Source organism: Phyllostomus hastatus, unplaced genomic scaffold (genome assembly GCF_019186645.2).
Source record: "Phyllostomus hastatus isolate PE091 unplaced genomic scaffold, TTU_PhHast_1.1 phas_scaffold_78, whole genome shotgun sequence".
In the NCBI taxonomy this organism is placed as follows: domain Eukaryota; kingdom Metazoa; phylum Chordata; class Mammalia; order Chiroptera; family Phyllostomidae; genus Phyllostomus; species Phyllostomus hastatus.
Genome location: NW_025334041.1, coordinates 35,724,999 through 35,752,287, shown reverse-complemented (window position 1 = coordinate 35,752,287; position 27,289 = coordinate 35,724,999). Strand labels below are relative to the sequence as shown.

General features: G+C 37.1%; 1 protein-coding gene across 2 annotated transcripts in view; it reads left to right on the top strand.

The window, feature by feature from the left end:
* Window positions 1-6,611: 6,611 nt before the first annotated feature.
* The window catches only part of GRM3 (glutamate metabotropic receptor 3), a 204,377-nt gene continuing 183,699 nt past the window's right edge, over window positions 6,612-27,289 (top strand). For both annotated transcript variants that reach the window (XM_045826932.1, XM_045826931.1), the window contains exon 1: window positions 6,612-7,535. The gene's annotated coding sequence lies outside the window, so the exon portion shown is untranslated. The remainder of the gene's footprint in view (window positions 7,536-27,289) is intronic.

The following is a 27,289-nucleotide window of genomic DNA, read 5'->3' as shown; positions in this document are numbered from 1 at the left end:
TAGGAAACTACAAACATTTTTTCCTTCCATAGAAAATCTATTTGTGTCACTTCACTTTCAAGTCAAAAATTAAATGACAGGCTAGAACACTCTCACTAGTACAGAAAAGGTTTATAGGGAAGCAGTGAGATTACTCCCTGAATCAGATACCACTGGCTGGCCGACCCAACTGCCAATCTCATTTACCTGCTTTCTGAGTGCCTTACACAAAAAAGACTAGAAAAGCTAACTGCATACTTTTCCAGCCTAATTTGTAGCTATGGGCCATCATATGATCAGGTCTGGCTGGTTAGGCGTAAATGATACTACATGATGTGGTTTTGATAAAGATGGTACATTCCTGCACACAGGGCAAAAAAAGCCTACACTGCTGATCCTGCTTATTCCTATCTCCTGAGTGAGTGATGAAATAGCTGGAGTGGGCGCAACAGTATTATAACACGAAGGAAAAAGTAATAATGCTGGCCCTGAGGATAAGTCACCAAAACAATACCTACTTCCACAGTCTGGGTATATAAAAATAAATGAACTAAAATAACCACTATTTGTTTAAACCATTGCTCATTGGACTATGTGTTATCTTGTAGCCAAAAAGCATTTTTAAGTGATGTGTTTCCATTTCTCACACATATGTATTTCAAAGTTAAGTCTTCAAGTAGAGGGCTTGTTGAACAGCAGGTTCCTGTCTTGGGACATCATATTGAAAGGCTACTTAAGCTGAGGAATTTTATCTTGAGTGTGTGTATATATATATATATATATATATATATATATATGTATATGTTTATATACATATACATATATATATGTATATATATACACATATATATATGTGTGTATATATATATATATACATATATATATATGGCAGTCAATCTACTAGGTCACTCTTCTTCCTAAAGTACCTCTCTTATATAATCCATCCTACTGTATTTTAAAATGATTTTTTGACAATTCTGCTCACCATTATCAGAAAAGAAATCTTCAAGGTCAGGGCCCCTATCTTATATCCTTGGTATCTTACATACTTAGCACAGTGCTTGGCTCATGCTGGTTTCCAATAAATGTTATTAGAATACATACATACATATATACATAACTAATGGACCTTGCTCTAAACTGAAGGCTGACTTGGAATGACCCAGTCAGTATGTCATCACTCCCAGGTGTGAAAAATAGATTTGAAGTCTCAAGAAAGATATAATCATCATAAGACCAAAATAAATAACATCAGCATATGTTAAATCTAAAGTATACAATATAACTCTTTGCCAAAATCTCTGAGATTAAATGTGTAAGTGGGAAGGCAAAACCAGTGGACATGCTTTTTCTTCTTCTGAACTCCTTTACTGTTTGTGCTCTGCATCATTTATTTAGACTGGAGTCATGAGTCTCGAGTAAAAGTGGTGATTTATTCCACCACAGTGTGGGTATAAGTTAACTCCTCCAACCAGTGGCTGTGCCCAGAGGCTTTAATTCCCATATACAGCTCACAGCCTTTATCAGATCCTGTCATTCCTGCCCAGCCCACCGCAAACAATCTTTTTTAAAGACTTAATAATAGCTTACTTGTCATGAAAATACAAAATTTAGACAAAATTCCTAAGAACTTCCAAGTATTTAATCTTTCATTCATCAGATGGCTATTGACTTTGCAACATATCAGGCAGTTTTAGGCTTGAGAGATCGAGAAGTGACAGCACAAAAACCCACTCTGCTCATGAAGTGGGTGGACCAGATTAATAGTTATGAACCCGATTAATGAACCAGATTAACAATTTTAAACTCCTCTTATGTAAATTTTGGCAACACCTGTTAAAAATCAATATGATCTTTTAATCTCTAAAGGTTAATTTATTCACTCAGTAAATGTCTGCTAGCAAGTCTTCTCCCAACCCTCACCCTTCCACACACATATCATTTCCGTAAGTACCAGGACATAATGGTGAGCACAACAGCACTGGTGTCTGAACCTGCCAGTTAATGGGAAAGACAAATAAACAAGTAATCAATTTCTTGTGATGAGTATTTTCAAAGAATGTATTAATTTTATTAATATCTATTTTATATTTTATTTATTTTATTAATATTTAACTAATGATTGAACATTTAAAATTTCTGAAGAAGCCCTTCTGGCTGATAAGTATTTTAATAGTTGAATATTCAAGTTTAGAACCAATCTCAATTCAGCTATTAACTATACAATATGCAGGATTAAAAAAAATAACAAAAAAATACATAGTAAATATCCAAGGACTATTTCTTTTAATTTTTCCTTATAAGAATCAGAGATAAAATACAAAAGACTCCAAAATACTAATGAGACCATTTATAGACCAGAAAAGTAAGTTTCACAAAGCACCAAAAAAACCATTTTGTTCTTTTTCCCCATTGCTCCCGCATACCTTGCCCATAGGGTTTGTTCTTCTCTGTCCCCTTGGATACAATTCAAGGCCATTGTCTTGACTTTCAGATTTTTCTCAAATAAAAATTCCTTCCTTCACTTAAAAAAAACACACACACACGCACTCAGGTAGAATTAGGTTCAGTGCAGAGTGAAAATAAAAAATCTCGACGTCCATCTGTGCTGAAGCTGCCCCCTTCCCAGCCTGGGAAAGCAGTAGGGGAAAGGCCTGCAGTGAGACCCAGCAGACTCTTTCCTCTGCTCAGCCAGCTCCTCATGTCATCCTCCCTCCACCTTAATCAGCTGATGGAGCTTTTGATCCCTCAGAGTTGAAGAGGTCAGGGATAGAAGGTACAATGAGACAAGGAAAGTCCTATTTGACCAATACTGATCTGGCATTGCCTGTTCCTGGGCTTAGCATTTATTCAAAGCTGACTTTTTTAATCCCAATTTAATCAGTTCTTTGAAGACCCTCAGACTCTGGAAATCTCTCGTTGTGGAATCTGACCCGATTTTGATGAGGCTTTTGTGACTGGATACTTAACTACTCTAGCCAAGGCTCCTGGTTGTATGCACTTCACCTTCCAGCTTCTCCTAGCACCATGTATGTGAATTAGAAAAAGGTGCCCCTCCAGACCGGTGAATTACAAAGGACAGCCTTCCACCAGATTGACGCAGCCTGGCACATAAGCACTGGGCACAGGGCTCCTTCTCACCCTTCCACTGGGTGTGTTTGTGTAGTACACAACCTACACAGTTGTACTCCTGCAGGCCTGTGCCCTCCACAGACTGTCTACCAGGCGTCTAGAGTTTCTACACCAGGCCCCTCTGGTTAGGAGCTAAGAAGACACATGTTCTGCTCTGTGCTCACTCTCCCATCACACAGTGTCAAGGAAACCAAACCCTCTTACCTGTCATAGGTGGGAGTGCAGTCACAGCAAGTTCAGATTTCTTTTCTTTCAGCCCTTTGGAGACTGATCAACACACAGCCTCTTGTATTTTATAATTTTCTGCTGTAAATTAAAAAGCAGTCTACTGTATCACCCTAATTCCAGGGACACAGCAATGGTTTTGCTGAAGTAGCAGCACTCCTTACTAGAGGTGAAGCGAGAAAAAAGAACACACGTTCCCACTCTAGACCTACTGGCATATTGAGAGCATATCAAAAACTCTAAATTCCAACTTTCTTCATCTCTCAGCTTCTTGAACTTTAACTCTTTTATAATCCATGTAGTTTAAAGATACTCCACTCGAGTTCAGCAAAGTGTTTCTGGTAACTCTTGTTTTGGAATATGGAGGAGTTGACACCTTTTGCCTTGAAGCTTCAATCAAAATTAAGACTAACTTTTGTTCTATAAGGTGTAATAGTAATTAAAATCAGACTTCACGAAGGATCCAAGGGGCAACATATTTTGAAAGAAGTTGAAAAAATTAATGAGTGATATTTATAAGCAAATTAAATATAAATTATAAAATTTTATAAATACAATATGTATTTATAAAGACATGTATTAAGACTGCAGAACTAATCAGTCCTATACTGGAAAAAGAGTTACACACAGGAACTTAATATAGTTGCATAGCAGATGGAGCAAGGGAAGGCTGAGGCCAGAGATATTGGCCAGACAATTAGAAGCTTAAGGTGACCGTATAATTTAATAATCAAACCTGATGCTTTCGAAAAACAAACTGTGCACTGTGAATACACCTACACGTAGACGTAAACCACAACTGTCCCAGACAAACTGGGTACCTGATTTCCTACATATGATCAAAGTAACTGGCACTGCTGACTGATAGTAGAAATCAACAATGAAATTCATTTCTGGACTGAGCCCATAGAGATTGACCCCAACGAGAATACTATTGAGAGTGTAGTCTGAATCAGAATAGGGATATGGAAGTCATTGTATTTGTAATTGATAATGACAGCAAATCACCTCAGTGTTATTACTGAATGAAGGATGGTATGCTTAATGAGCCATATTTAAAAACTAGTATAGCAGAAGTCAGGGCATTAACTGTAGGGGATCCTAAGAAGAAATATCATAATTAATCATTCAAATAAATATAGCTTAGTAAAAATTAATCAAACTAATATAAAATATGAACTAGAAAGAGTAATATAGATGTCCAAATAGACATGTGTTTTGACTTGAAAAAAGACAAAGATAAGTATGCCATACTAGGGGTATTTAAAAGAAGGAACTAGAGTTGTTTAGAAACAGAGCCCAGTTAGAATGCTTGGGAGAAGGGGAAGAGAGACATCATTTCCTAGTTGACATGCTATTTAGCCAGAGGTTGTTATTTAGTCCTATCCTCTCAGGCTTCTCAAAAGAAACTTGAAAACATGCACGTACACAAAAACACACCAACAAATAAACATTAAACTTAAAATTATATTCCCAGTCAATGATGAAATCAAGTTAAATTTAAAAGGAAGAATTAAAGTATAAGAATAATTGCTTCAATTAAATATTACATAGGCTCAACAATTAAGATACCATCAGTTAACTATAAGTAAGAGATTAATAGTCAAAACTCACATTTTCCTGTTGCTTACAAGATATTTATTAACCCTAAAAATAACTGAGAGATGAGCAAGTATTAGTCCCACTTTGCAGATGATAAAACTGAGATATAATGAGGTTAAAACACTTGACCAAAGTCACACAGCTAAGAAGTAATGGTAATAATTAAAGCATTCAAATTCAGGTATTATTCTACCACTGGGTCAAAAAGCCCTTGCGTTCATCATTTCTTTGTATATGTGTGGCAGGTGGAGAGGCAAGTGTCCCATAAGGCCAGATCTGATAACAGAGTGATAATTTGCTTCAGTATTTGTCTCTATTCATCACCATCTTTATTGTGTTAAAAAACCTAGATGCAGGCTATGGCAATGTGGTTCAGGCTATACATCAATGTTTTCTTTTATGCAAACACAGCTACTTTCCTTTTCCAATGTGATAAAAACATCAGCTCTCTTCCACTCCTTCCAATCTCAACTGATTCTGATGAAGCTTTTGAAAGGCAAAAAGGAATCTTCTGGAATACTCTAAATGAAGCCAAGAGCTGCCAACATGCCTTCATGGGTACGGAAGCCCTTGCAGCAGGTAGAACTTTATCTTTTCCTTCACTATGTCATTGCTCTTGGATGTACAGTTGTCTGCTCGTCAAACATTGTGAAAAATTTCTTTTATCAAAGTCAGATGTATTTGTGGTAAGCAGTACATGTTAGATAATAGTAAAGAAATGCAAAGAAGAGAGGTCTGGCTTTTACTTGGACAGAGCTATTGGATTCTAGACAGAATGATATTGAAAGGAGAGCGTCTACAATTTTTAGAGTTTCACTACTTAGTGACATTTTAATGTTTAATATATTCAAGTTTCTAGTTTTAGTGACCTTCGCAATGGAATATATATATAAGCATGCGTATCTTCTAAATATCATTAGCTTCTAAAGAAACCAGTGATAAAATTATTTCTGTAGTTTACAGGTTTTGGCTAGGTTACAAAGAAAGCAGTTGTTAAACAACTTAACATTAAATATTAAAGAATAAAGGTGGTATTAAAAAGCATTGTAACAGTCCTTGGTTAACACGAAGTTAGTATATCAGAGTGGAAAAATTAATGACGGTGAAGTTTTTCGATTTTGAAATTAAGTACCATCCATGTGTTTCTAAACATGGAAAGATGCCTGGAATTTTACCTTTAGAATTTTATCTGTAGCTCGGAGCCAATTCAAGCTATTTTCGTGTCCTTTTTCTCTTTTGTGCCTACGTCACCGATTTAAGGTTTTTATTTATTTAATTATAAGAAGAAAGAAGAGGTTCTGTGGAGAACATTGACTGGGTCTGCTAACCAAACGGACTAGAGAACGGATAATGCAGGGGCTGGGTGGGGTCGCTGCAAGGGGGTGGTGTGGCAGTATAGGAGGACAAAAAGGAAGATAATTCAGCACTCTTCTCTTACAACAACCAAGAAATTTGGGAGAATGCGAAAAAAGCAGCCGCCCAGCATTCTTGAAGGGGCGTGTCTTGCCTCCAGGAGCTGTCCAATCGAATTCCTTCAGAGGGAGCTATCCCGAGAAGATTGATGAGGGTTGCTAGGAAACGGGAGCGTCTCCCTCCCGCCTGACCCAGAGATTGTTCTGCACAAGCCCTCTCCAGGGGCTTGCAGTGTGCAGTTTAGCTGCGTGTGGGGCAGAGCTGCACGCCGGCCTCCCAGGCTCTCTCGCTCCCTCTCTGTTCCTGCTCTCCCCTTCTCCTCTAGCATGCAGTCAGCCTGGTGCACAGGGACCACGGGAAACCTTTTCCTGGGCTGACAGTGCTTGCTCTCCCACGGCCAAAAGCTCTAACAGACCTTCAAAGTTAGAGCCGCGGATCTGCTACTGCCCCACGCCCCTTCGCCCCACCTCTCTGAAATTCCCAACCTTAGCATACACTGCCTCTGGGTTTCAGAGTAAGGCGAAGCAGCTGGCAAAACCTCTTTGGCTTTCTCTTCACTATCCTCTCGGCTAGGTACACTAGCTCACTGAAGACTCTGCAGATACACCCCTATAAAAGGGAGGGGGAGGCAGAGAGGGGAAAGGAGAAAGAGAGAATGAGGAGAGAATGCCAGGTCTGTGCCTCTGCCTAGAGTCCCAATCAGATGCTATGGTTTGAGCCTGGCCAAGGTGAAGGAAAGTTGCTTCCACGCCTGGGAAGTGTGTTTGCCTGTAAAGAGAAAGAGAGGGACTCAGCTGGGAACCGCGCCCCTCCCGACTACGAAAGACCACTGGGTCCCCCCTTTTCCCAACCTCTTTTCTCTCTTCTGCTCCCACCCTCCCTTTTCCCACTCCCCACTGACTCGGAGGCCTGGATGTTCTGCCACCGGGCAGTGGTCCAGCTAGCAACTGGGAGGGGGCGGTGGCAGGGGCAGGGGGCACTATGACAGGAAACGGCGCGCACAAGTTGGCCATTTCGGGGGCAAAATAAGTTCTCCTTGGATTTGGAAAGGACAAAGCCAGCAAGCTACCTCTTTTGTGTCGGATGAGGAGGACCAACCATGAGCCAGATCCCGGGTGCAGGCTCAGCCGCCGCCGCTGCCACCACGGTCAGCTCCAGACCCTGCCAGGAGTTGTCGGTGCGAGGTAAGGGGCCCAGAGCAGGACGTGTCCCTCTGCAGGGCGCCCGGGGAGGGCGCGGTGGCTTGGGTGCTGCGTGGAGCAGGTGCAGTCGGGAAAGTTGAGGCAGAGCATAGACTGGTCCCTACAGTTCTGCCAGGGTGGGGACGGTGGAGGGCAGAGGCCATGTGGGTGTGCGTGAGAGCTGGTGTGTGTGAGCGCACTTCGGTGTCTCCAGGAGGGAGTCAGCTTTCAGGGCACAGATCTGCAGCCAGGGTGCGAGAGGTGGAGGGACAACTAACGCCCGAAGACCCCCAGAGAGACCAGTCTCATCAGCCAACCACCGCCAGCCCTGTTCTGGTCTCAGGATACGTTTCATTTTGGGGGTTCCTTAGGCTTTGTGCACAGGAAATCCTACGATGACTAGCTGCCACAGTGGCTGCTTCATGTGGGTGTGGAGGTTGCCAGGTTTGATGCGGGCAGCGGGACCTGGTTCTGCAACCAGAAGGGACCAGAGGTTCTCTGTACTGCAAAGATGCTTGGAAATTATCCCTAACTCGATGCCCTTTGCTCCCTTTGGCTTGAGCGAAAAATCGAAAAGCCAGACTGGGAGCACGTCTCTTCATCTATCTTGTTCTTTTTCCTTATCAGACAGTGAGATAACTCAGAGAGGGCGGGAGATTCGCGATCTAGAAATAGGCTAGATAATATATGCAATAAGCTTGTCTCTTAAGGATTTCATTTAGATTTTCTTCTAGCTCCTTCCCTGGCATCATACTTTTGGGTAGATATCTTAAGGAGACATTCCTCTGCCTTTTAAGTATTTTAAAGCATTGTACAACTTGATAACAAATAACAAAACTGGATACTTCTAATAATCTGTGGTCAAGTGCTCAGTTAATTTGCTAATAAAATGTTTCTACTGCCATTTGAATGGTGCTGTTTGACATATATAGTTTATATGTCTGTATAATTAAAGTTGAAACCAATGTGAATTGAAGTCAGTGTGAGTTAAAGACCCCAGCAATAGTTCATTACTTTGAGTTTCCCTCCTTCCATTTATTTGTGCTGCCTGTTCTTAGAACTGTTCAGTACAGCCAGCTATATTGTGCTTCTGTGAGTGGAAAAGGGCACTTACTGGTAGAGAAACATTTTTAATTTACCTAAATCGAAGTCTGCTTTTTTTATTTGATCACACATTTTAAGACTGCTCCCTGCACTCTAATCATCTGTGTAAATTTATTTAGTATAGGCATGACAAGAACATTTAGATTGCCATGGCACTAAACTCCTAGGGCTACGCAGTTTCTGCCAAAGATGTTTAGGTTATTAGTTAATGATTCTCTAGTGTTATGCTACTTTTTTTCTCAAAACATCCCAGTAGAATTTGAAAACATTTTGGAAGTTATTGTACACCACACCTTAATAAAGTGATATTTCCCTTTCATAATGGCAGTGTCTTATATTTACAAAAAGTCCTCACACCTGTAGGTTTTACCTGTCCATCCTTTCAGGTTCTGATCATCCAGCAAAACTACAAGGATTTTTTGAATAGATATGCCCTAAGGCTGACTTGATTAGTATTCAGAATGGCACATGTGCTCAGGATGGAAACTGAGTAGAAAAAGTCTTGAAACTTATTTTTCACAAATAAAAGAATGAAAATTCTAGAATATCTATATTCACTGGACTAACAGGAAGGATAAATGGTAAAAGTATCTTTTAGTATTGACAAGTGTCTACATTCCCCGCCCCCCCCCAAAAAAAGTCCATACAAAATCTTTTGTTCTATGAGCTAGATCTTTGCCAATGAAATCATAGAAAATTATGCCAATACAAAAAGTAAAATAAATTTGGGAGACTTGGGGGATAGAGACCTCTATCTAAATTGAATGGTATTTTTCACAAGTCAGGAATATGCGATTAGTAAATTGAGAAAATGCATGAAAACAGAGAATGTTATTAATAATGAAAATGTACTCTATGATCCACTCATGTGTGGTAGTTTTTTTAAAAAGTTATAATATACACATGAAAAGAATTAAGTGTAATCTGATGATTTACTTCACAATGACCAAATATCAAAATGATCCCATCTCTAAATTTGTATCACTGCAATTAAACTTGGTAGGTTGAACAAATGCAAATGCATCCTGTCTGCCTGGCTTTCAATGCAGATTAGGTATCAATAGGATAAAATTGGGTGTTAATTAAATTTAAACTATTATTTTTATTGAATAAAAGAACTAGGATAATTGTCAAAAGGTCACCTGCCTCACTTCTGTACTTCATGGCAGATGATCGACCAGAACTGCACAAGATTGAGGATAGTTTTATTTTAAAAGACTGCCAGCAATAACATTTTTACAACTACCCTGGATACCTTTTCATCCTCCTTATTTCTTGTCAAACATTTTTCTTCAAATCAAACTATTTTCTCTTTATTGTCCATTTCTCTACTAGATGTCAGTCACAAAATGTTGCCAAGATATTTTTCAGGGTCCTAGCTACCTCCTGCCAAAATGTAGTCATTGGCTTGGGAATGAAATGTTTCTATTTGTTGTTTTGTATTCAACATCATCCCAAGATACCATTAAACAAAAGAAATGAAAATTAATACCTAATCTCCGTTGAAAGCCAGGCAGACAGGATGCATTTATGCACATTGGAATGTGGCCAGAGTTCTAGGGTGAGAATTGTTTTCTCCAAAGGTTACTCCCTAAAAAAGGAGTAGCATTTACTCATAGTTTTGCTATTTTATACGGTTTATTGTGCATTTTCATCTCTTCTGAGATGCTGCTAAAAGCATCTAGCTTTGCATTAGATAAATTTGTGGAAATTGCTCCCTGGAAGTATCATAAAATGATAGATTATCCACCAAGACTGAACACACAAAATGAGCACAATCATAGTAATCACACAGACGGTAGAAGCTATTAGGTCATTCCCCTCCTTCTACTTCTAATGTAGGCTTGGTCCCCACAGCATACTGTATTTTGGAGTACTTCAGTCCAGTCTGATTTTAAATAGCTCAAGTAATGACTTCTTCCAGTGCATTTGAAAGACTATTTCACAGTCTAATAGTTCTCCCTATTAAGAACTTTGTTGTAATATTCAACCTAATTATCCTACTGTTCTATTTTGTCTTGTTACTTACTCCCTATTCTAACCCCTCTGGACAGTCCATTCTGTTGCCTGATTTAGAATCTTCATCTCACATTTATACAGGAATTGGAGTAGGCAAAAGCTTTATACAATTATAGGAGAGAACACAAAGGTGAGAGTTCTATATCTGGATACCTTTTCTAAATATGTGAGACATATCCTTCAGGTCGTCTATATAATATATATGGTTATCTATTCTTAATAATTCATGTTACTAATGTAAGTGTGGGGAAATTTTTCATCTGTGACATTACTGACCTATGTGACTATTGAGCTGATTTATTCTAAGTAATGTTCTATGTGGATATGCATTTATGAGACATTTTCATTGCAAATTTGGTGTCAACAGAACCCTGTCAACACCATACTACAAGGGAATTTTGTGACATGCTGATCTGATGCTCCACTGAGCCCCAGGAGCTGTTGTCATGTAAATTTCACTATTGAAATAAAAGTGATTTCCATAATTAATAAGATGTTCTAGGAATATAATAGTATGTGTAGTTTAGATGTATACATTAACACAATATAGTAATTCTGTTAGAATGCCATAGCCCCTTCATACCAAAACAATCTTAAAAGCTAGTAGAATTAAGCTTGACTTCATCACTGTGCTATATCATGACAAATAAGTTTAATCATGCATATATCAGTATGGACTAAGTTTTGATTTATACGGAGGTACCATATGTGAAGGTCACTTTAAAAATAGAAAAACCTGAAATAACCACAAGAGAGAAAGAGGTTTTCACTTTACTCAAAATCTGGCTCTAAGATATTCATGTGTAGGCTTCTTTTAAGAGTCTTAAGCAAGTATCTTGGTAGACTTACTATCCCACACAATTGTTTCTCCAAGTCCCAGCCATTGAGACGCAAGTTATGCTCGTCAGTAGAGGAGTAAATTATATAAATCAGGAAATAAGCTCCTAGGTTACCCTTGCCAAGTCTGAAAAATGTAAGGCTCAGGGTAAAGTGAATCAGCAGCTAAAACCACAATTTAATGTTGTGTTTTCACTGCTTGGTGAGCATTAGACTGCATATAAGAACGTTCGTGTAGATTAAATGAAGGAAACAGTAAAAAGAACTGGCATTCCAATACTGAATATATCTTTAAGAGAGTAAAATTAGACTGCATGGAATAAAAAAAATTTTTAAACCACTATTCTTCCTCCTGACAGCCCAAAGTGTCTTCATAGTTCCATTCATCACATAGTGGTGAGTACCCTCAAAATGATTTTCCTTAGAAACAAGGGGAAAATCAATTTTCTTGGTGTAGGGAAAGTAGGCCATTAATATACTTGTGACTTCTCCCTGGGACTAAGGAATTCTAAGATGTCTGTGTCTACACAGACTATCATATTTCCTCACCAAGTGAGTAATCTTTGTATGAAACTGAAAACTGTACACTGTGCTTTAAGAACAGGAAAGGAAAATAAACTTGGAAGACATTCAGGCATAATCTATACAAGCATAGACTAAAACATCATAGTGTGAAAATAAAACTACATATAGAGAGGGTATCTCCACGGCGAGCCCAAGAGAGTTGTCATTTTTACTTGCCTGTGTAGCCCTACGCACATCAACAACCACAGCCACATACACACACCACATTTGAATAAGTTCATCTGGAAGAGTATAGGTACATGCCAATCAGAAAATTTCAAAACCACAATACCAAACACACAGTTTGAAAAATATTACAACCTTTATATGTAGCAGGGGATTACTAAGAGAATAACAATTTAAAGACACTTCTCTAAGGGAAAAATTACTTTCAGAAAGAAAAGCTTGCTAATAGGGATAGGAAAGCAACCAGTCAACAAATATTTAGTAAACACCTAATATAACAAAATAAGATTCTGGAAGTGCCATGGGGAATACAAGAAAAAATGTTAAAACACATACAAAATTTCACCAACATGTGTAAAGTTGAAGGTATTCAAATAATCAAATTTTAAACTCTAGAGAAGAGTTTCCATCCTACAAAAAAGTCTATTCCTCCATTTAACAGATGTGTTCAGATTTAGAATTTCAAATATGGACTGGAATGTCATCCATTTTTCCATCAGGAAGGGCATTAGGGTTGAGGAGAATATAACTACCATATTTTCCGGTGCTTTACAAAAACCTCCCATGCGTGGCATTCTGGCCAAGCACCTATGATTTCACATTGATGGAGACTTCATTGTACCCCTGGAAGATGCAGCTTTTCATAAGTTTGCTGTCGCTGACCGAGGAAGAAGGCATACACAGATTTCTACAGAAATTGTGATTCCATGAAAGATACTGAGGCGATGAGGAAGGCTGGTATCTTTCAGAATGCAAAGCGATCTTGGAATGTAAAGAATTTCTTTGAATTGAATTCCATGGAAGTTTGTCACTGACCTGTGTTCCTGGATGTGAACATTTGAGCTAAGAAATAGTTTTTCTTGATAAATAACTAAAAAATACAAAAATAAATAATAAAATAAAATTTCAAATATAGACATTCTGACACTCTATGGAGACATCATGCTGGATGCTGTGAGGTGGCAAAACTCATGATATGTCATATTAATTGATGATATTATTGACCAGTTGCCATGTGCTGAGAACTCTGCTAAAACATTGCATGTAATTTCTGTCTCATTTAATACAAGAGCCATATGAGGTAGGAATTCTGATCCTCATTTTTTTAAAGATTTTATTTATTTACTTTCAAAGAGGGAAGAGAGGGAGAAAGAGAGAGAGGGAAACATCAATGTGCAGTTGCTGGGGGTCATGGCCTGCAACCCAGGCATGTACCCTGACTGGGAATTGAACCTGCGACACTTTGGTTCGCAGCCCATGCTCAATCCACTGAGCTACGCCAGCCAGGGCTTGATCCTCATTTTAAAGAAGGGGAAATGGAGACCCAGAGAGATAAAATAATTTTCCCCAGTTTTGGTCATTAACAACTGAAGAACTGGGATTCAAAACTTTCTTAATCCAAGCCCTTTTTTCTATACTAATAAGCTACATTTTCTCTCAATTTATATTTTATATTGGGCTTCATTTTATTCAACAAACATGTTCTGAGCTCCAAGTAGAACGTATTTTGGTAAAGGAGACCAATGACCAGTCAAATGGAACTGAGGATAGAATCCTACAGGTTCAGCCTTTCTCTCCCCACTGTGAAGAGTTAGTCACAGTCTCTTCTGAGGGACAATGAAATGCAAATGGAAGAAATAAACTGAAAAGTTACTTAAAATTAACTAGAACTGGGGGGAAAAATAAGAATCAGAAGAGTTTATGAAGATACAGGTTTATTAACAAGCCGAGAAATAAGCACCAGGTGTGAAAATGGGAACAAAAGGCATTTCCTGAAGCCTAATCTGATGCACATCACATTCTGCAAAACTAAACACAGTGGCGAGAATACAGTCTCACAAAGTGTCTGCACGCAGGTGAATAGCATTTCTGCTTGTTAAGGCCAAAATGCTAAAGTTTCTCTCCCCTTAGTACCGAACTATTTCCCAACAGGAAAATGAGCTGGTAAAAATGTTTTGTAGAATAGTAAAATTCTGAAGTTTGTTTACTCAGCTGAAGTAGTCATTCATCTTTATGTAAGAAAAAAAGCATTTTACACATTTGGCTATTTATTCAATAATATATACAACAACTTAAAAAAGGACAAGCTCAAGGGTTTCAAATTCTAAACACAGGTATGGTTGGGCAGCAAAGTGGGTTAGAGTGTTGTCCCCATATGCCAAGATTGTGGGTTCAATCCCCAGTCAGGGCACTTACAAGTTTCAACCAATGAATGCATAAATAAGTAGAATAATAGTTGATCTCTCTCTCTCCCCACCCTTTCCCTCCTTCCCTTCTCTCTGAAATCAATAATAAAAAATTTAAAAAATTAAACCCACCAAGAACAAGAGAAAAGAAGTGACCTGCTGATGATGCCAAAAACTCAGTTAATGGGGCAGCTCTAGGAAACCTACATCTCATGATTCCCTGACCTGAGTGCTTTCCCACAGGCAGGAAACATGCTGCCTTGGTTGTATAAATTTATATTTCATTTCAGACAATCAGCTGAAATATGAAGCTTTATTGAAACTTTCTCTCTGATTTGTACTAGAATATTTTATGGACAAAACAATGAATGAATATCACAGATCTGTCCCTCCATCTGGTGAGGACTGTTTCTTTTCATTGTTAATACTATATAACAGATAGATTATTAGCAATATTTTGTATTTTGCTTAACAGTTTCAATTCACCATGTGTTGATGAATACAACATAATAGAAACTGCTTTTACAAAATATGTCAAAATAACATGCCAATTGGGGAGATGGGGATAAGGTCAGAACAGTTGAAATTTGTATCTGCCCCAAGGAGAAAATGAGATCTGGAGACTATAATTAATTGTTTCTATTTTGAAGACTTATTTTTTCTAAAAAAAAAAAGACCCTCTGCATGCTGATGCATTAATCCTATTGATTTCTGTCAAATCCAGATACAGTGGTGACCAGATCAGACCACACCTGAGCATTATTTAGGAGCCACAACATTCAATTTAGATTCCTAACCCCCTCCATAGACTTTGCTCAAGCCCTGCCCTTGGGAAAAATGTTTTGAAGATGGCCAAGAGCCCCACTCCCCCTCCAAAAAAACATATTTTCTAGTGCCTGACTTGGTTCCTTAAATTTTCTGAATTTCAAACTAAAGTATTTCATCCAAGAAGTATAGAAGACCATATACTTCTAGGTTCATGCAGTGCACTAATACTCCAACACATTGGATTTATTGGTTCTATTTCTTTTTGCCCAGAAAAGCCAACTTTATCCAGTTTAGTGAGAAGTGGGCGGAGTAAAAAATTATAATTTATGCCTGCTTCATAATTTTGTCAATGAAAAATCCCTTTCTAGGCTGTGATTTCTCGGATGTACATGACTTGAAAGGGAAAAGACCTTTCTTGCAGCTATTGAACAAATAAAGTCCTGGTAGGATAAAGGTTGAAATGTTGTAGAGTGTTCACCTTCCCAACATTTTTTTCCTTCTAAAATCTTAAATTTGTTGCTTGCTATGGGATACAGATAGGGAATCTGATCCTTTTATGGATGCTCCTCAGATGGAAAAAGTTGGAACATATGAAGTAGGGAGGAGTGAGAAGGTTGAAGGACAAATTCAGAGCAGCTCTCTTCTTCCTTTCCTCCCTTCCCTCCCACCTATTGTACCATCAACCATCACCTGCGTACTTCTGCTGTAAATACTGTTCATCAAACTGTTGCCCAAAAGAGCCTGCCTTGAAATCACTTTGAATTTACTTAAAAGGAAGAATAATGGGACAGATGCATCCCAGACTACTTTCCTTTAGGTTGGGATTCAGGAGTACACATATTAAATCAGCTTCCAGATTATTCTTAAACACACTCAGGTTTGAGGAACACTACTGTCTTAGTCTGCTTGGACTGCTATAACAAAAATATGGTGGACTTGCTGGCTTAAGCCACAGACATTTACTTCTAACATTTCTGGAGGCTAGCTTTGGCATAAGAAGTGTCCAAACCTGTAGAGAATTTATGAGTTTATTTGCCAGGAAATGAAATCTCAACAGATTGAAAGAATGCTGCAGAGAATGGCAGTTTTGCCTCTTATTTTGTACATTACAATCCAAAGAGGGAGCCTAAAGGGGTAATGTGGATTCCATTGGTGGTAGGTTACAGGGACAAGAGAAAGTGAAGTGGGGAAATCTCTGGGATTGCATAAAAAGTAAAACTGGAAGACACAATTATTTTACTTTGGTAGATACAGGATAGTTAATTAACATTTATAGCACGTAGACATGCTATTCAGGGAAGAAGATAACAACAAGGGTTCTGTGGTCTCCTGCTCTGGTGCAGAGGTTGTGCCCTGAGGGGTCTGGAAAAGATTACTCTGACATTTCAAAGGTATGTCATCTTAGATGCAACACACATCAGGCAGGATCACTTAAGGTAAAGAGTGACCTTTGTCAAAGAACCTACATGCCTAGGATGTGACTACCCACCATTACCTGCTTGTATTAAGGATTTTTGTGTTCAGACCATCCCATGTGGTTGCTTTCAGTCTTAAGTTTCCAGGGCCTCCCCTGACCTTGTCATACATAGTATGTGGCTCTTTTTCAGTTTACACTGGAAAGTCCAAAATCAAGATGAAGGCAGATCTGATTCTGGTCAGAGCTCGCTTCCTGAAGGACCATCTTCTTGCTATGTACTCACATAATAAAGAAAGAGAGAGAGCACTTGTCTCTCTTCCTCTCCTTACAAAGATACTAATCTCATTATTCAGCCCCCATCCTCATGACCTCATCTAAACCTAATTACCTCCCAAAAGTCCCTCCTCCAAACACCATCACTTTGGAGTTAGTGCTTCAGTGTATGAATGGGAGGGGCACAAACATTCAGTCAGTAACAATTGGACATAGAATGACTGTCCTACAGAGGACACCCAGTGAATTACTGTACAAAATTATTCTCCACAGCAAATTCAATCTAATTAGATTAATCAGTTGTCTAAAATAAATTCTGCAAGCATGAGTATTAATTAATTAATTAATTGATTAAGCTCAACTAATAAAATCCAGTCTCCATGAGTTGTGTAGAAAGATTCATTTTCTGGAAATATCATATTGTTTCCATTGCAAAGGAATTTTTCTTCTATTATCTACAGCAAATCCCAAAAAGATACACAAATACATACAATACATATCTTCTGGACATTTTTATTAGGAAAGATTCTCATTTTTTATCTCTTATCCTGTATTTTACAATTGCAATATTGAGATGTTTCAAAGGGAAGTTACTGGTGTTTGAAGAGTCTCATCAATGAAAACATTATTTCTATTTTAAAGAATAGAAATGCTTCTGGATTTGGATAACTGCACGTTTAAAACTCAAATTGTCTTTATAACTATATTCTTGTGAGCTAAGGGGATGTGGGAAAACAGTGTTTTGTCACAGTTCTCCCCTTCACCTTCCGGATCTGCAGAACAGAGGAAAACTTTGCTTGGAAACTTTTTATACATTCTCCACTCAGTGTCTACTTCATTCAAGTGAATGGCTGCTTAGTTGAAGCTGGCAATCCTCACAAATACAGCCAAAGATAGTTTTCTAAGCAGTGTCCAGAGCCACGTGGAGGAAATGCTAAAGAGGGAATGAGGTGGAGCAGCAGGGGGTGGAGGAGGCTTAAGCCTGGACACCAGCTTTACCTCCTAAGGGGTCTATGCAACCTCTTTTAATCACTTGCATGCCACACTTAATAATGGACTTTGTGAAGAGAAAAGCAATAGAAAATAGACTATACACTCCCCCTTACACACACACACACACATACACACTCCCTCTCTCTTAAACAGGAAAAAACAATTTGATTCCTAATAATCAGGCTGTCTCAGGCACCAAAATCTTAAATTGTTGAAGACTACACTGTGTCCCTAGCAGAGTCTGATGCTTATAGTACATACACCTGATAACAGCACCTGCGCTGGACCCTCCCACAGACAGGACAGCCCTGTCTAGCTAAAGCTAGAACCCCATCCCCATCCCCATCCCAAACCAGCTTCTGCCTTCTTATTCCCAGAATCTAGGAGGGGCATCTATGAAATCAAGGAAATTATCTGGTTTCTCACTTAGCTGTGAGTTTAGCAAAGTGCCTTGGTATCACTATACCAATAGATGCTTGTGAGGAATGTATGAGTGTGGTGATATAATCTAAGTGAATAAAATTATAACTTTTTTAAAATCCAGAAAAATATTTTTCATGGGGTCACTGTATAAAGGCTCACAGAAATCAATGCCTATGAAATAATTTAAGATGTGGCTGGAACATCCACCTGTCTCCTTACTTAGAATTAACTCCAGACGGACAAAGATCTTGTCTATCTTTTTCAGTAGTCTATAATATTGAAGGGAACATATAATAATATTTAACATATACCTAATGAATGACAGAATCCTATTTTAAATTTTATATTTACTCATGGGTATCTTCCTTGCTGAAACATTAACATTAATTTCTTTCCCTCATGTGCTGGACTTTAAAAATCAGAATTACTTTTACAATCTAAAATTCAATTCATAAATTATACCACTTCCTAAAAGCATTTTGAATCTTCAACAAAATAACTCCATCTAAAAATGTTAAATTTGGCATATAAGGTGACATCAATTCAATTAAATAAGTCTTTATGGAGTGTCTGCTACTCTCAAGGCATGGGGCAGAGTACTGAGAAGGACACAGAAAATAAAAAGTCTCTCTGTCTCACCTAAGAATTTATCATCTTATGGGAAAGGTGAGGTATATGCACACATAACTATAATAACAGGAAAATTTAGGAGCTCACCTCTGAGAGAGTCTCGAGTGCTAATAATTCTGCTTGGGCATAATAACTGTAGAACTGATAGTAACTGTAGAAAATATCATATAAAAAAGTTGCTCCTGTCCTGGACCCTGAAAAATGATTAAGATTTCAGAACGTGGAAAAAGCTGTGTAAGACCTATGCAAAGGTAGAGAAATAGTGCATGGAATGTGTTTGTGAAGCAGTGTGTGGACTGGCTTAGTTTAACAGTTGGGTATGCGGGAGTCAGGGAGAAGGTAAGGCTCTAAGAGCAGATGAAACAGTGGCCAACTTTTCTCCTGTAGGTGGAGGGAAACCTCTGAAAGCATTTGATCGGGGCAATCTTAAAGCACAATGTGAAAACAAATATGAGGAAATAAAGCCTTGGGAGTCCGGGAGATGAGTTGGCTCATTGTGGCAATAGTTCAGGTGAGGGGTAATGATGGCCTAAGTAGGGCAGTGGCAATGGGAATAGGAAACACAAAATTAATCTAACAGACAGAAACATGAATAGTGCCTAATAGGTAAGAATTAGCTGTTGGGTGGAAAATACCAGCCAAAACAATTAAGCTAATCATTTTCCTCCTACAATAGAAAAGGTCATGCTATATCAAACCCCTGGTTTAATAAAGGGAAAGGGGTGTTTTAAAAGAAAGGCAATTTTTTAAGAACTTGGGTCAAAAATGTAATAATCCAAGTAAAAACTATTTGAAAACAAGACAGAAATGAAATCAATAACATCTATCCACAGGCAGTATGTTAAACCAACATGGATGCTCATGAGGCTTCTGCAAAAGTCAGCAAAAGTCACCCATTGGCCTCCTTGACTCCTTTACCCCTCTCAATCCATCCAAACAGCTATAGCCAGAATTATCTTCATACAAATCTGAGCATGTTACTTTCTGCTTAAAACTCTCCAAACCTTTTCCATTGCTCTTGGGATAATCAAAATATGCTTTACCTGCCCACTATGACTGGCATATGTCTCCAGCTTTATGTCTCATTACTTTCAACTCACACTTCTTCTTTCAGTCACACTGAACAGCTTGCATACCTTGCCCTCTCTCTCCCCCCACACCTTCTGGTAGACTCAACAACTTCCCAGGTCACTGGCCCACTCAATTAGAATTTTCAGGGCTCAGTTAGAATTCTGTACCACATTTGACCTCCTACAGTAGGTTAGTTCTTCCTGCTAGTGCAGGCCTCAAGTTCCCTGTACTTCCCTTCATCACACCTAACTACAATCACCTACCGCCTCATTGTAGTTGATAAGTGTTAAAAAACAGCAGAGACCAGGCCTGCTTATTCGCAGCTGTTCTCTATTACCCAGCAGACTGAGTAGCACATAGTAGATTGGTAAATATTTATTGAATAAATGGAGTAGTAATTCATTAAATCACTCGAGAGCTTATTTCCTTCGTCTTTAAAATTCAGTATTAATATTAAAGATTCCTTTTAGTTATGTAGTTTCTGTAAGTAAATTTTACCACTAAAAAAGACAGAATTCAGCATCCCAAGTCAGAATCAGTATTATATTATACTTAAGAAATCAGTAGGTCCTATTTATAAATTTACATTTTAGTTGCTGTTTAAATAGCAAAATCATTAGCAAAAATACTGGTGATATGTTCCCTTATTCCTTAACCTACCCTCATTCTAAAACATTTCTCCTCTTCACCTTAAACAGTGAGATATAAGAAACAAGGAAATAGAGGAAGACAACCATAAAAAATTACAGTTGAGTAAACTTCCCAAGAAAGCCAGCTTCAGGCAGATTTCAGCCTTCCAGAACCTTCACAAATTAAAACATGTTTTAAACATTTTCAGAGAAGATTCATAAAGCTGATTTGATAATAGTAAGTCTAACCAGAGCCAGTGAATAACACCTCAAGGTGTTTCATTTAATGCAATCTTTGTCACAATACATCTCAAAATAACATAGATGTTGTTCGTACATATTCCCTACAGCATTTTTAGGAGAATGAGAAGGAGACTGTGAGTAACAATAACTTTCATTGAGTACTCACTATATGCCAGGTACTGCTTATTTTCTTAACCCTATTAACTCATTTAATCCTCACAAGAGCCCTATTTGGACTATTATTAGTCCCATTTTACAGAGGAGAGTATTAAGTCACTAACACAAGTTTACATAGTGAAGATATAGCTAGGATTTCAGCAGTTTTAACTCATGAGATTGATCATTGACTATAATGCCTCTCTAGTAAAATCATCCCCAAACTAGAAGATATAATATGCAAAAAAAGTTGGAATAGCTGTCTTATACTCCTTGATTTGAAAATAAAACACTCAAAACCTAGTGACATTCTGAGCTCTTTGTTGAAAATAAAAATCAGTAATATAACCAAATATTAGTTCAATTTGTTAATATTATTGGGCAGAATACATTGGGTTGGTCAAAAATTTCCTTTGTTTTTTTCCATAAGATGGCTCTAGTAGTGCTGAATTGTCTTTAACTTCATATGAAACAATTTTGTTAGATTGTATTGTGACAGCTGTCACATCAGCATGCATTTTTTAAAAATGTAAAAATTGGTTAATTTTTGTGTAGCCATTTTAATATTGAAGATGGAAGAAAATATACATTTTCAGTATATTATTATTATTCAGCTTTACTATTTCAAAAAGTTAAAAACACAACTGAAATGCAAAACAAGATTTGTGCAGTGTATGGAGAAGGTACTGTGAATGATTGAATGTGTTAAAGCAACAAAAGTGGTTTGTGAATTTTCATGCTGGGGATTTCTCGTTGGTCGATGCTTCATGATCGGGTAGACAAGTTGAAGTTGATAGCGATCAAATCAAGACAATTAATTGAGAGCAATCAACATTATATACCACTCGGGAGATAGCCGACATACTCAAAATACCCAAATCAATAAAGTTATTGGTGAAAATGAAAAAAGTGCCTTATTTTACAGAAAAAAATATAGACTTTATGGCCAAACCAATATTTAACTGTTTATGTTTCTTGTTTTCACCTGAAGTCTTTTAACTCCAGTAATTTTAGAGTCAGCTGCATCTAAACAAACCATTTCAAAGTTTTTTGTTTAAAATTTATTTGTTACTTTGATCTCAAGAAGTTGTCCTCTGCTTGAAAAGGCAAGGTCACACTACTTTTAATCTTTATATTAAAAGAGAGAGAGAAAGTGAGTTTAAAGAAAAAAAATCACTTCCTTTATTTTTTAGGAAGAAAAAGTCTCAGATTCCCTTGTGCAAAACAAAAATAATAATTGATTCATTGGTGAAACCAGTGGTCAGAAAAGGAAATTGTCCTACTTTATACCTTTTTCTATCCATCCAGCTCTCAGAGTGTGTATATTTACATGTATATAGTTCTTGGCTTGATTTATTTAGCTGAGTTTACTCGTTAAAAAGGAAGAGGTCCTGAAGAGGTAGTTATGGAATACAAATCAAGAGAGATAACTTTGAAAGAATAGTCATTTTGATACTTGATACTGACCTTAAGCCCCTAGGAAGAGAACAAAACAGCTTACAGCAACTGTTCTCTCCATTCAGAAGTGATTGTGAATTAATTGTGCAGTTTAGCTGAACTCTGCTCTTTCTTGTATCCTAGGAGAAGATCTCTGACAGACTGGGAATTTTTGCTTGTTTGTAATGTAAACTCAAAATCTAGAGATAGGCTCATTGGAAAGTCCTAATTCTCAAAACAAACAGGGGAAAAAGTAAATAAAATAATCAATCCACAAAAGGAAATAGAATGCTTAAAATCTTTATTTTGATAATTTGGTTCTAAATAATCCCCTAAGAAAAAGCTGTGATGGCGTCAGAAGTCTGGCTACAAAACCCAAACTTATTCATCAGTGAAGTGTGTCTTGTGGTTTACACAGCTTTATTAGTTACTTTGATTATAAAAGCACTTAATGAAACTTGTGTCTGTGTTGGGTATATCCCTTAGTCCATGCACTTCCAGCCCAGAGTAGGTTTAAGTATTGCTGACAAATAGCAACCCTGCTAAGTTTTAACTTTAATATTAAAAATTAAAATATTAGAATCCTAATCTACTCAAATTGGACATTTCTATGCAAGCATATACCATTTCAGACAGTTAATATTGACCTTATGATGCTAATTCTACAGCTTTCTTCACTAAATCATGACATTTGTATTCATCCACTCAACAGCTATTAACCACCTATATTGAATTCGCACTATGTTAGGCAAGGACAAGCAAAAAAATTTTTTTTAAAAAAGGCCCCTGCCCTCAAAGATCTTTACTTACAATTTTAAAGGTCTACATTTTAATATTTTTAAAAGTCTAATAAAAGTAGTGGTATCATTGTTCTTCATCTCTTATTTTAGGTGGAAATGAGTCAATAAAGTCTACAGGGGGATGGATCAATGCCAGATGCCAGAGGCTTAAGAGTCACCCCAACAAAGTACCTTTTCTTTCTCTTAGTAACAAGATTTGCTTAATACTTTTAAAAAGAAAAAAAACATTTTGCAGTGTAAAATACAAAGGTGATACTGAAAGAATGCTCTGGGGGTTAAGTCCTTAGTATCTCAGTGTCTGTAAAAATGTCTCCATTTACTTTAATTTAGTATATTTTGACACACCCATCTATTCTTTCCAGAAACTTTGACTAAGCAACTTCTGCATATGTCTGACCCTGTAGTTGGTGCTGGGGTCTGTAGATTTGACTTCAGATATACTTTATCAAGTAGCTCATGGTCCCATTATGTTGAACTTATAAAAAATAAGTCATATGTGTTATGGTGTTTAACTTATTAATGATGATAGGCTCAGGATTTTTACAAATATAAGAGGTACTCTTATAATGTAGTGTACAGGTGATGTGTTGTAGAATTGTGCACCTAAAGCTGGTATAATTTTGTCAACTAGTGTCACCCCCAATAAACTCAATAAAAAGGAAAAAAAATACAAGAGGTACTCAATAAATCGTAGACCTTATTTTCTAATGTCTTTTTCCCGAGGTTAGAAGGAATTTGGTGTAATTATGGAGGCAAGGTATTCTTTGACAGTTAAAAAAAAAGAAGTAATCTGAATCAAATGGCATTTACTGGAAATTGTACATGGGGCCAATTTGAATGTTACAAAATTGAAAGCATTTTTGCTGCCAGTGTTGTTCTGATATTACTTGCAAGGTGTGATTTTTAAAAGCCTTATCCAAAATCATTAAACTAATCAATGAGTTATCTGATGCCAGAAACCATAACCAGCTGATAAATAGATTTACTATGTATTCTAATTCCTCCAGCATGCATAATAGACCCTTGCCTCTCACAGTTTAATGTTTCTGTGATTGAGATATAAACTTATGTGCACATTTTATGGAATAATATTTTTTCTCAAAAAGTCATTCTTAGACTCATGGCAAATCTTACAATGAGTGATATCAGAGTTAAGGAAATATATTTGTTGCAAGCACAATACCTGCTTATTTTAAAAACTACATGTTCTAAAGAATGACAAATATCTTAACTAAATTTACTTCTAAATGTTTCACATTTTGCTACAAATAGAATGATAAGTTTTCTTCTTTCATATACTTTCAAAATCCAAAATCACTTGCTTTGAAAAACCTCATTACCAGAATTAGAATTATCTCTCAATACCTTCAGTATTATCCTGCTTTCAAATAAGAATGGCACTTTGTCAACCTTTATACATTTCTTGTAGGGAAAGTCATGTCCTAGTCATTTTTGTATTGTTGGAGTCTTTAATAATACCTTAAAAATAGTCAATGATTATTGAATGAATAAGTGAAATAATGGAGGAAGGAATGGAGGAATGAAGACCTCAGACACAATGAGCCCTCAATAAATATTTGCTGAATTACAATGAGCTGCCTGTGTTGATGACAGGGTATAGTGTAATGTGCAATGATAAAGTTTTAATGTCTTTCTGTAGTGTTTGCCTTTGTACCATCAAAAGGAAGTCAATAAATACTAATGATTAAAATTATTTTAATATGATTTTATGTATATCTAATGTCTATGTGTTTTAAAAGAGTCTTAATAGGACAGTCTTTGACTCAAACATTCTTCTTTCATGTTCAACTATTTTTCTGATACTGTCTATTAAAGAATGTGTCTTGAGTAATTTTTATCTTAAAAGATGAATTTTTTGAAGATATAAACCTCATATGAAACACAACCTTCTTCAGTGATTATCTTCTGTGCATATCCTAATTAAATTATTTTTCATGTATTCTTCACTTTATACCTTACCATTAGCACACCTAACCCCAAATACCCACAAGAGCCACCAAACCTAGCATTCTGCTTCTAAACTAAACTTATTCACTAAGACTTTTTCCGTGATTTCTCATTTCTGTTGTAGTTTTTAACTCTGTAGTAGTTTTTAAGTCTGATGAGTTAAAGCAGCACATTTAATTTAAAAACTGCCTCAAATTTGGGGCAAATATAAATAAATATATTTTAATACAGTTACTGAAAATTAAACCATATATTTTTTGCAAATGCTCAATGACTTCTCACTAGAAATTCAAAATGTAGGTATAAGTTACTTATTATCTAGTAACAGAGGCCATTTTACCAATGAAATCACTTGAGCTATAAATGTAAATAGGGAAAAATAAAAGAGGATCTTAGACAAGCCCTAGAATACTGCTATTTATAAGATACACACACAAGAAAAGGAGCAATCAAAAAATACACATAAATAGTGGTGACTGAGGTAAAATGAAAGTCAAGAGAAAATAGTGACCACGAAAACGAAGAGAAGAAAGTTTTCCCAGAATGCAATGGTAAATTGTCCTGATGCTGCTGGGAGAACAAGTTAGCTAAAAAAAAAAGCGTGGGATCCATGCTCAGACACCTTGATCCTAAAGGCTAATGAGATCAGGTCACTTGGAATCTTAGGAGCCTTTGGAAGTTAGTGGAGTAAGGTGGTGGAAAGTTGTTTGGAGAAGACTGAGTCAAAAATTGGATTGGAGGAAACAGAAACTGAGACTACACCTCTTTTGTGTGGTTTCTCCATCACAGTGTGCAAGGAAATGGAATAGTAGCTGTAGAGGAACTCAGGCTAAAAGAAAATATAAATCTTTCTTAAATTTAACTAAATTAAATGACAATTCCATGGAGATGAGATTGAAGAAGCAGTCTGGGCCAGATCAAAAGGTTTTACACACCCTGATAAGAATTTTGTTTATAAGATTTTAGGCTTAGAGTAATGGTAAGTCATTAAAGTTCCTGCCCGTGGGGAGCTTATTATCTACTGTGAGGAGAGAGAGATTAATCAAACATAGGAAAGAAATATAAAATTGCAACTGTGATGCATGCTAAAAACAAGATATGCAATGCTGTGGAACATATAATAAGAGGAATTGTTATCACAGAAGTCAGTCTTCTGTGAAAAAAATGAGAACTGAAGGATGACTAACTGAAGAGGGGAGAAAATCAGGTTGTATTTTGTGGGCAGAGCAGGAGCACGGACCCTGTGAAAGGAGAGAGGATGGCATCTGTGAGGAATGGAAAGGTCAGTGTGACTGGAGAACAGTGAGCTGGGCTGTGTGTGTAGAGGTTTGTCTTTACCCAAGAACAATGCAAAATTGGGAAATCATTCAAGTAGTTACAGCAGGAGTGAGGTCATTCATTTCACTAAATTAAAAAACAAAAACAAAAACAGAAAAATCAACCAAAAAAAATAAAGACCCTCACTGGAACACAAAGAAGGGATAGGGCTGAGGAAACAAAATGGATATGGGTAGACCAGTTATGGGACTTTTGTAATTGTGCAGAACAGAGAAGTTAGTGGTTTGGGCAAAGGAGGTAAATGTTGAAATGACAAGAAAGGGATAATTTAAAGAAAAATTTTAGTAGTTAAGAAATGAAAGGACTTGGCAATATGTGACTTATGGATATTAGATATCATTGTGATGTTTATGCAGTTATTCAGGACATTCACAATGAGTTAATTGATCAGCCAATCAATAAGCATTTATCAAGTGCTGACTATGACATCAATGTATCATTCCTTTAATGAAAGACTAGAAATTATGCATTAGAAGATCAGATTCTAGATATTGTTTATTTCAATTGTTTTTGACACACTGAAAAAGAAACAAGCCTTTGTTGATGAATATCCATTGTGTCCCAGGGAGTCTGGAACAAACAATGCATTCAGAAGCTACACGAAGCTCATCCAAAAAGGCTGACAAAATCATCTCTACCCAGTACCGCCTGCACAACTGTGGGGCAAACAGATGAAAGCTGCATTTGGCTGAGAAGCCCATAGAGCGTGATTCAC